This window comes from Raphanus sativus, unplaced genomic scaffold, assembly GCF_000801105.2.
Source record: "Raphanus sativus cultivar WK10039 unplaced genomic scaffold, ASM80110v3 Scaffold1978, whole genome shotgun sequence".
Taxonomy (NCBI): Eukaryota; Viridiplantae; Streptophyta; class Magnoliopsida; order Brassicales; family Brassicaceae; genus Raphanus; species Raphanus sativus.
Window position 1 is genome coordinate 1 of NW_026617287.1, and position 11,153 is coordinate 11,153.

The window sequence follows — 11,153 nt, forward strand, 5'->3', positions numbered from 1 at the left end:
TTTATTGATCAACGTAAATGATTATTACATTTTATAGAGAATAAATCACTACTCATTAATCATTTTCCAAGAATGTTTGTAAATCACAATAACCGATGTAGACACATCAACCATAAAGACTTCATATGTAGCTCAACATGCTTAGTTCTTGTACCACTATCTGGGGAACTGTTTAAATTCATAAAACGACTCTTGAGCTTGCATACATTGTCTTCTTTCTCGGAAACTCGGATACCATATGGCTGAATTATATATGTATGTCTCTTTTTATCTCTTCGTAAAAAAAACACAATCTTCACATCAAGTTGTCTAATGAGTAAGAGGAAAATATTTTCTAACAGAGATAAAAAAATCTTTATTTACAACTTACAGTGTTTTGGATCCTCAAATGTGATATATCACAAAACAAGCAATATATCACGTCATGTTTAAATGAGGTGCATGTGCATGCATGTTAGTGCAAGTGCATGGGCAATCTGTTTAACAATACATGTGGGCAAATTACTGCATCTGCAGAATGAATCAGTATTCAAATATACATAAAACTTAAAACATAACAATCATCTGCTTAATTAGGAACTTTGTGGGTTATACACTTGTTAAATTATTAATAAAAATGATCACACATGTAGAAGAAAAATAAAATAATTGTGATTCGAAGATTATAAAGAAGTTATTCATAGTTTTTTTAAGGTAAAGTATTTGTAACAGTTGGCTACGACGCATAATTTTGTAAATTAATAATCACCTTCTTATATTATTTTAATTAATATGAGTTAAATGGGTACATAAGTAATAAGGTTACCTTGAAAACAAAAAAAAAATTATGAAACGAAAAAGACAAAATTAAGGAATATTATTTAGCTTTAGGGAAAATGATGAATTGATTTCCCTCAAATTTTTGTAGAGTTAGACCTGAATATGAAAATGATCCTCCCCTTTGTTGTTATTTATATTATCTTTTTAGATGCAACCCATTTACTTTCCCATATATTGAATAGTATTGTTTTATTTTTTAGTTTAATTTATGTATGTTTTGTAATTAAGATTAGTTTTGAATTTTCAGAGGCATGAACCACATGGTAAATTTAAAAGGAAATTCGGGAAATTTATTACTTCTAAAATGCTTTTTATAGAATCATATGTTTGGAGTGTTACACCGTAGAATTTAGCCAAAAAATGAAAATAAGTTGTGAAATAAAAACGACATAGCTATTACTTCTATTAATTTAAAATCTATGTTGTGGCAGGAGGAGCTGCGCTACCAACTCTTGAACATTGTTCTTTGAGAGGAAAAAGTGGATAGATTGGAAATTTCGGAAAGCAATTGGCTTCGGCTTCCAAGAATGCTTTGCAACAAGCAGGGCCTATATGTCCAAATTTTCCTGTGATTAAGGATGTATAAATCTCTATAATGCATCCTGGAACATTCATCTTATCGGATGAATCTTTAATTAGTAGATTGTATAACAACTTAAAGTACGATCATGAATCTTTTTTTTTGTTTCTTATCGGATCTTATTTTTTTGAGTTCATGAGTTGAGATGGCATAAATTTACATTAATTTTCTTTGAAATTTAACATTTAGTTGTGTATTTTAAAGTAGACACCCATATCAAAACATGTTGCACGAAAAAATATGTTTGAATCAATTAGTTATCGAAGAAAACAAAAACTAATTTATTAGTAACTTATGTGATAAAACCATATATTTTCAGATATAGTTGATGATGTGGCACTTACATTAATTCAAGGGATGAGACAGAAGAATATCTTCTAATTAAGATAAGAAAATCTTTGGTTACAATGTTTCAACCTATAATGTGATAAGATTGTTGTATTCTACTGAGTAAGATGAGAATATCTTCTTATTAAGATACTAAAATCTTTGGTTACAATGTTTTCAACCCTAAAATGTGATTTTCTAAAAATAGGGTTAAAATCTTGTTTTTTAAAGCCATCTTCTATCTCTTTATATACTCGATCATTTTATTCTAGTCACTCAATCTCTACGCCTATAATTCTTCGATTGTCAACAGATCATTTTACCACATCCTATATCTCGGCGTCTCTCTCTTTGGCTATTGTATAGTGTTTCATCAATTAATTGTTGAAACTCGTTCACAATGCTGAAGTGAGAGAAGCTGAGACGTGGGATGGTGGTAGAATATGCACATATTGTTTTGTTTTTTTTGCTTAACATACAGTTTTTCTTCGTTTCTGTCAACTAAGTTCTTAATTGTATATATAGCCTACTTGCTATCCAGAAATCAATTTATCGATCATATCATACGAATATTCTTCTTTCATTGGCTTGTGGCCTTGTGTAGAGAGGCTTCACTGGTTGAAACTCATGAACACAGTCTCAAGCGGGTGAGAAATAAAAGCATTGATATGGTTCGAAAGAGTTAGCAAGTACGTATACAAGCTTTGTTCATCAGATGTGAATCCATTTTAACTACATATATAGGTTGTCCTGTGATGCAGATAACTAGAAAGTATTAACCGATGATTATGGGTTGGAAGTTTCGAACCTTTTAATCTTAATACTACAAATGATTCTCGCTTGTTTCAATCAAGTGCTTCTTAGCACATTACTTGTTGTATATACTTATCGAAGGACCTCGCTTATAATGTTAATGTTAATGTTTATGATATAATGCAAATCTCTGCTCGCTTTTTAATTTTAATCATACAATTAATTTCAAGCTCATCATATTATGAAAGTGTAACATCATCACGCTATTGAAGAGTAACATTTTCAATGGCTTTCATTTTGGTTCTTATCCTAATTCTTCATAGCTGGATAACTTCGATTTGGAAGGTGGGAAAGACATTAGTTTAAGGGAAATGATTGTCTTATAACAATGAATAAATAACTTCTTTTGAAATAACAATCTTCGGTTACAACAACATTTCCAAGTTCCGACCTTAAATGTGTTTTTTTTGTAGACGGATTTACAAAAATATTTAAAGCCTTTCTTATCTCTTTTATATAGTTTCTCATACTCTCAACAAGTGCGTATCTATAAAAAAGAATATGTGTCAATTTTTTTGGGTTTCTTGATTGGTGTAATAGATTAATCTCAGCTCCAGGTGTTATCCTGGTTTTTAATTTTACTTTTCTCTAAAACGTTATAGGATCTAAGATAATTTTCCAGAACAAAATGTAAACAATCAGTTGCACAGATGGTTTGTTTATTGGAATCTGGATTCATTCATGTTTAAGGGTTTATTGATCAACGTAAATGATTATTAAATCATTTACATTTTAGAGAGAACTAATCACTACTCATTAATCATTTTCCCAAGAATGTTTGTAAATCAAAATAACCGATGTAGACACAGCAACCATAAAGACTTCTTATGTAGCTCAACATGATCAGCTCTTGTACTACAGTCTGGGAGACTGTTAAATTCATAAAGCGACTTCTTCAGTTTGCAGACATTGTTTTCTTTTTCCGGAACTTGGATACCCTCCCGATGAATTATGTATATCTCATCTTTATATCTTCATGAAGAAACACAATCTTCACATCAAGTTGCTAAAGCTCTTATTCCGAACCTTCTATTGGCGCTAGCAACACTCTACTGTAAGTATGTCTGACTATTGGTGAAAGTATCTCATAGTCTATACTTTATCTCTGACTAACCTCTTGCAACAACCTAATCTTTATACTTAAATCCTCATGTCAGTGTTGCTCTATCTTTAATCATGAAGATCCACTTGTAAGTAACATTTCATTCTGGTGGTAAAATGGCATATCTTAAGTATGGTTTTAAAAGAAAAAAACATTATTTAAAAACAATTTAGTTATTAAAACACATATAGCGAAATGAAATATTCTTCTATATAACTATATGCTTCCTCTGATTTAGATAGTAAATGCACAAGTCAACATAGAGATACACATGTTCCAAGACAAGTCTTGAGTGTTCACAAGTGAAACCTTATAGTGAATAAGTTTCACTATGTTTCACAAAGATTGTGGTTTTGGAATTCTCGCCTATATTATACTCAAATTACAACACAAAAACAATCATGTTTTGATATATAGTATACAAAGGGAAACTAATATATAGAGAATTTATTTTAATTAATATGAGTTAAATGGGTACATAAGTAATAAGGTTACCTTGAAAAAAAAAATATATATATATATATATAAAAGACAAAATAAAGGAATATTATTTAGCTTTAGGGAAAATGATGAATTGATTTCCCTCAAATTGTTGTACAATTAGATATGAATATGAAAATGATCCTCCCCTTTGTTGTTATTTATATTTACTTTTTAGATGCAACCCATGTACTTTTCCATATATTAATAGTATTGTTTTATTTTGTAGTTTAATTTGAGTATGTTTTGTAGTTAAGATTACTTTTGAATTTTCAGAGGCATGAACCACATGGTTAATTTAAAAGGAAATTCGGGAAATTTATTACATCTAAAATGCTTTTTATAGAACCATATGTTTGGAGTGTTACACTGTAGAATTTAGCTAAAATAAGAAAATAAGTTGTGAAATAAAAACGACATAGCTATTACTTCTATTAACGTAAATTTTTTTTTGTGGTAGGAAGAGCTGTGCTACCAACTCTTGAACATTGTTCTTTGAGAGGAAAAAATGGATAGATTGGAAATTTCGGCAAGCAATTGGCTTCGGCTTCCAAAAATGCTTTGCAACAAGCGGGGCCTATATGTCCGAATTTTCCTGTGAGTAAGGATGTATAAATTTCTATAATGCATCCTGGAACATTCATCACTGAAGACCAACATTTTGCTTCATCAGGTAATCCTGGAATACCCGGACTTGGTTGGAACGGGAGTGGAAAAGGAAATGGGATGGGAAACTGGTAGGCCTGCGATTTCGGTTTTCCGAAACCGAACCGAACCGAATTTTCGGTTCTCGGTTAACCGGGATTTTTAAAACTGATTCCGAAGAAAACCGAAATTAAATTCGGTTCGGTTCGGTTCGGAAGTCGGTAATTTTCGGTTTTCAGATTATTTCCGAAAATAACCGAGATTTTATATTATTTGCTAGAAAACCAAATTTTTTTTATTACACTCGGTTATTTTTGGGTTTTTCGGTTATCTTCGGTTATCTAATTATTTTTGAATTTTTCGGATATGACCTGAAAAATCCACATTTACCAGCAAAACAAACATATTCAACAAAACCGAAAAAGACCAACCCCAGATTGACCAAACAAAACAATACAAGGGACAAAACAAAACAATAGAAAACTAAAGGTCTCCACGACGCTTGAGAACTCCACCAACCTGCAACTTATTAAACTCAGAAAATCAGTGGAAAAAAAAAACAGAACAAAAACACAAGACACACAAAGCAGTTGAAACAGATTAACATTACCTCTATTTCTAATGATGAGATTCTCTTGAAATTTGCAGATTCTCTACACAATGAAAAGAAAGTCGATCTTTTCTTTCTATTAGCATTATTTGCTCCTGGTAGTAAGATAAAAAAATCAAGTTAAAGAGAGACTGTATCGACAGACAAACACAAGACACTCATAATCGAGCAAACCCTTCGACCTGAACCCACCCTAAACGTCTAACCCCAAATCGATTTCGACCCAAACCCTAGATCTCAAATCCATCCGAACTCATCATTCAATTAAATCAAACACTTAGAGACACTCTCACACTGATAAACGACCCATCATTCAAGCCAAAACCGAAACCCCTAATTGATTTCGACAGAAACCCTAACTCTTAAATCAATCATAAACTCAAATACTACACAGAACTAGAAAAGAGAGTGAAGAACCTACCTAGTGGTCCGAAATATGTGAGAATCAGACGAAAGAGACGAGTTGCTAGGGTTGAGAATCGACTAGAAGCGGCTCGAGTTTGAGGAAGAAAAGAGAAAATGATTTAGGGCTGTTTAGGTTAAAAAAGATATATATAGGTAGGTTAAATTTCGGTTAACCGATCGGAAATCATGAACCGAACCGAACCGAGGCACTAACCGAATAATTTTTAACATCTTCCGATCGGTTTACTCTTGATAACCGAACACTAACCGAACGTCATAATGGTCGGTTCGGTCCGGTTCGGACCGTTCGGTTCGGGTCGGAATCCCAGGCCTAGAAACTGGGGTAGTTGAGCATTGGCAGAGACTACAAAACCCACAACCACCATTAGGTACCAGACATGTTTAATAGACATTATGAGATAATGGAAAAAGAAGAAATATTTCTTCAAATATATGAATTTTTATCGAGTTTGTATTTTGATTGATGAACATAATGTATAATCCTTTGTCTATTTATATTGAAAGGAAAGAAGCTACATAAATGTCTTTGTACTTTTATGTGAAACTTAATTACCTGTTTTCAAATAATACAAAGCAGAAACCGATGAGACTAACATTATTAAATATAACTGGTGGACTCTTAAATCATGAAAAAACTGATCAGATTAGTCTAAAGTATACCGTTTTGTTTTGCCTTAATACTATTGTTTCAAATCATCTCCTATCTAAGCCAAATAGCTACCTTTCTCGCTCTCTCTTGAAGCCAGGGGTAATCTACCAATTTCTAGAGTCTTGATTGTATTTTGGCTCTCTATATGCTTAAACTCTACACTATTTTTCAATTATCAAAATAAATTAATTTTTGAGGAGAGAGAACATGATAATACAACATTTAATAATATGTTTATGAGTATAATTTTGTAGAAAATAACCATTTAAACAGGCTAACTACATTGGCTCCTCTAGGTGGTGAATTCTTTAAAAGAAAAAAAACATTATTTATAAACAATTTAGTTATTAAAACACATATAGCGAAATGAAATATTCTTCTATATAACTATATGCTTCCCCTGATTTAGATAGTAAATGCACAAGTCAAAATAGAGATACACATGTTCCAAGACAAGTCTTGAGTGTTTACAAGTGAAACCTTGTAGTGGATAAGTTTCACTATGTTTCACAAAGATTATGGTTTTGGAATTCTCACCTATTTTATACTCAAATTACAACACAAAAACAATCATGTTTTGATATATAGTATACAAAGGGAAACTAATATATATAGAATTTATTTTAAGTTATATGAGTTAAATGGGTACATAAGTAATAATGTTATCTTGAAAACAAAAAAAAAAAGAATTTATGAAACAAAAAAGACAAAATAAAGGAATATTTTTAAGCTTTAAGGAAAATGATGAATTGATTTCCCTCAAATTGTTGTAAAAGTAGATGGAACCCATGTACTTTCCCATATATTAAATACTATTGTTTTATTTTGTATTAACTTAAGTATGTTTTGTAAAGATTAGTTTTGAATTTTCAGAGGCATGAACCACGTGGTTAATTTAAAAGGAAATTTGGGAAATTTATTACTTCTAAAAACTTTTTATAGAATAATATGTTTGGAGTGTTACACTTTAGAAATTAGCTATAATATGAAAATAAGTTGTGAAATAAAAAATACATAGCTATTACTTCTATTAATGTAAAATGTATTTTGTGGTATGAGGAGCTGCGCTACCAACTCTTGAACATTGTTCTTTGAGAGGAGAAAGTGGATAGATTTGAAATCTCGGCAAGCAATTGGCTTCGGCTTCCATGAATGCTTTGCAACAAGTGGGGCATATATGTCCGAATTTTCCTGTGAGTAAGGATGTATAAATCTCTATAATGCATCATGGAACATTCATCACTGAAGACTAACATTTTGCTACATCAGGTAATCCTGGATTACCGGGACTTGGTTGGAATAGGAGTGGAAAAGGAAATGGGATGGGAAACAGGGGTAGTTGAGCATTGGCAGAGACTACAAAACCTACAACCACCATTAGGAACCAGACATGTTTAATAGACATTATGAGATAAGGGAAAAAAAAGAAATATTTCTTCAAATATATTAATCTTTATCGAGTTTGTATTTTGATTGATGAACATATTGTACAATCCTTTGTCTATTTATATTGAAAGGAAAGAAGCTATAGATATTTCTTTGTACTTTTATGTGAAACTTAATTACCTGTTTTCAAATAATACAAAGCAGAAACTGATGAGACAACATTATTAAATATAACTGGTGGACTCTTAAGTCATGAAAAAAACTGATCAGATTAGTCTAAAGTATACAGTTTTGTTTTGCCTCAATACTATTGTTTCAAATCATCTCCCGTCTAAGCCAAATAGCTACCTTTCTCGCTCTCTCTTAAAGCCAGGGGTAATCTACCAATTTCTAGAGTCTTGTTCGTATTTTGGCTTTCTATATGCTTAAACTCTAAATTATTTTTCAATTATCAATATAAATTAATTTTTGAGGAGAGAGATAATACAACATTTAATAATATGGTTTTGAGTATAATTATGTAAAAAATAACAATTCAAACAGGCTAACTACATTGCTCCTTTAGGTGGTGAATTCTTTAAAAGGAAAAAAACATTATTTAGAAACAATTTAGTTATTAAAACACATATAGCGAAATGAAATATTTTTCTATATAACTATATGCTTCCTCTGATTTAGATAGTAAATGCACATGCCAACATAGAGATACACATGTTCCAAGACAAGTCTTGAGTGTTCACAAGTGAAATCTTATAGTGGATAAGTTTCACTATGTTTCACAAAGATTGCGGTTTTGGAATTCTCTTCTATTTTATACTCAAATGACAACACCAAAAACAAACATGTTTTGATATATACTCCCTCTGTTTCTTAATATAAGTCATTTTAGAGAAGTTCATTTGTTCCAAATTATAAGTCGTTTTCGGTTTTTTATGTAAAATTTATTTACACTTAATGCAGTATAACCAATGATAAAATATCTTCTATTTTTTTATTGGTTGAATTGTGATTAGATAAACAATTAATGATTTTTTTTGTCTAGAAAATCTAAGAAATTAATGATTTTCTTAATCCATGTGCATAGTTCTAAAACGACTTATAATAAAAAACCGAGGGAGTAGTATACAAAGGGAAACTAATATATATATATTTTTTTTAATTAATATGAGTTAAATGGGTACATAAGTAATAAGGTTACCTTGAAAACAAAAACAAAAAATTATATGAAATGAAAAAGAAAAAATTAAGGAATATTATTTAGCTTTAGGGAAAATGATGAATTGATTTCCCTCAAATTGTTGTAGAATTAGACCTGAATATGAAAATGATCCTCCCCTTTGTTGTTATTTATATTTACTTTTTAGATGCAACCCATTTACTTTCCATATATTGAATAGTATTGTTTTATTTTTTAGTTTAATTTATGTATGTTTTGTAATTAAGATTAGTTTTGAATTTTCAGAGGCATGAACCACATGGTTAACTTAAAAGGAAATTCAGGAAATTTATTACTTCTAAAATGCTTTTTATAGAATCATATGTTTGGAGTGTTACACTATAGAATTTAGCTATAATATGAAAATAAGTTGTGAAATAAAAACTACATAGCTATTACTTCTATTAATGTAAAATCTATTTTGTGGTAGGAGGAGCTGCACTACCAACTTTTGAACATTGTTCTTTGAGAGTAAAAAGTGGATAGATTGCAAATTTCGTCAAGCAATTGGCTTCGGCTTCCAAGAATGCTTTGCAACAAGCGGGGCCTATAAGTCCGAATTTTCCTGTGAGTAAGGATGTATAAATCTCTATAATGCATCCTGGAACATTCATCACTGAAGACCAACATTTTGCTACATCAGGTAATCGTGGAATACCGGGACTTGGTTGGAATGGGAGTGGAAAAGGAAATGGGATGGGAAACTGGGGTAATTGAGCATTGGCAGAGACTACAAAACCCACAACCACCACTAGGAACCAGACATGTTTAATAGACATTATGATACAAGGGAATAAGAAGAAATATTTCTTCAAATATATGATTCTTTATCGATTTTGTATTTTGATTGATGAGTACAATCCTCTGTCTATTTATATTGAAAGGAAAGAAGCTATAGAAATGTCTTTGTACTTTTATGTGAAACTTAATTACCTGTTTTCAAATAATACAAAGCAGAAACCGATGAGACTAACATTATTTAATATAACTGGTGGACTCTTAAGTCATGAAAAAAACTGATAAGATAAGTCTAAAGTATACAGTTTTGTTTTGCTTCAATACAATTGTTTCAAATAATCTCCCGTCTAAGCTAAATAGCTACCTTTCTCCCTCTCTCTTGAAGCCAGGGGTAATCTACCAATTTATAGAGTCTTGATGGTATTTTGGCTCTCTATATGCTTAAACTCTAATCTATTTTTCAATTATCAAAATAAATTATTTTTTGAGGAGAGAGATCATGATAATAAAACATTTAATAATATGGTTTTGAGTATAATTTTGTAGAAAATAACCATTTAAACAGGCTAACTACATTGGCTCCTTTAGGTGGTCAATTCTTTAAAAGGAAAAAAAACATTATTTAGAAACAATTTAGTTATTAAAACACATATAGCAAAATGAAATATTTTTCAATATAACTATATGCTTCCTCTGATTTAGATAGTAAATGCACAAGCCAACATAGAGATACACATGTTCCAAGACAAGTCTTGAGTGTTCACAAGTGAAACCTTATAGTGTATAAGTTTCACTATTTTCACAAAGATTGTGGTTTTAGAATTCTCACCTATTTTATAGTATACAAAAGGAAAGAAATATATATAGTAGTTATGTTGATTAATATGAGTTAAATGGGTACATAAGTAATAAGGTTACCTTGAAAACAAAAAAAAATATATATATATTTTTATGAAACAAAAAAAAGACAAAATAAAGAATATTATTTATCTTTAGGGAAAATGATGAATTGATTTCCCTCAAATTGTTGTAAAATTAGACCTGAATATGAAAAGGATCATCCCCTTTGTTGTTATTTATATTTAGTTTTTAGATGCAACCCATGTACTTTCCCATATATTAAATAGTATTGTTTTATTTTGTAGTTCAATTTAAGTATGTTTTGTAATTAAGATTATTTTTGAATTTTCAGAGGCATGAACCACATGGTTAATTTAAAAGGAAACTTGGAAAACTTATTACTTCTAAAATGCTTTTTATAGAATCATATGTTTGGAGTGTAACACCGTAAAATTTAGCTATAATATGAAAATAAGTTGTGAAATAAAAACGACTTAGCTATTACTTCTATTAATGTAAAAT

At 30.4% G+C, this 11,153-nt stretch overlaps 1 long non-coding RNA gene across 1 annotated transcript; it reads right to left on the bottom strand.

Annotated features, from left to right (window-relative positions):
* Positions 1–5,103: 5,103 nt before the first annotated feature.
* Positions 5,104–6,014, bottom strand: LOC130505056 (uncharacterized). The gene is made up of 4 exons (XR_008941539.1): positions 5,996–6,014; positions 5,798–5,906; positions 5,377–5,471; positions 5,104–5,285 (listed from the first exon to the last, which is right to left on the bottom strand). It is a non-coding gene; the product is annotated as an uncharacterized LOC130505056 (long non-coding RNA).
* Positions 6,015–11,153: the final 5,139 nt, after the last annotated feature.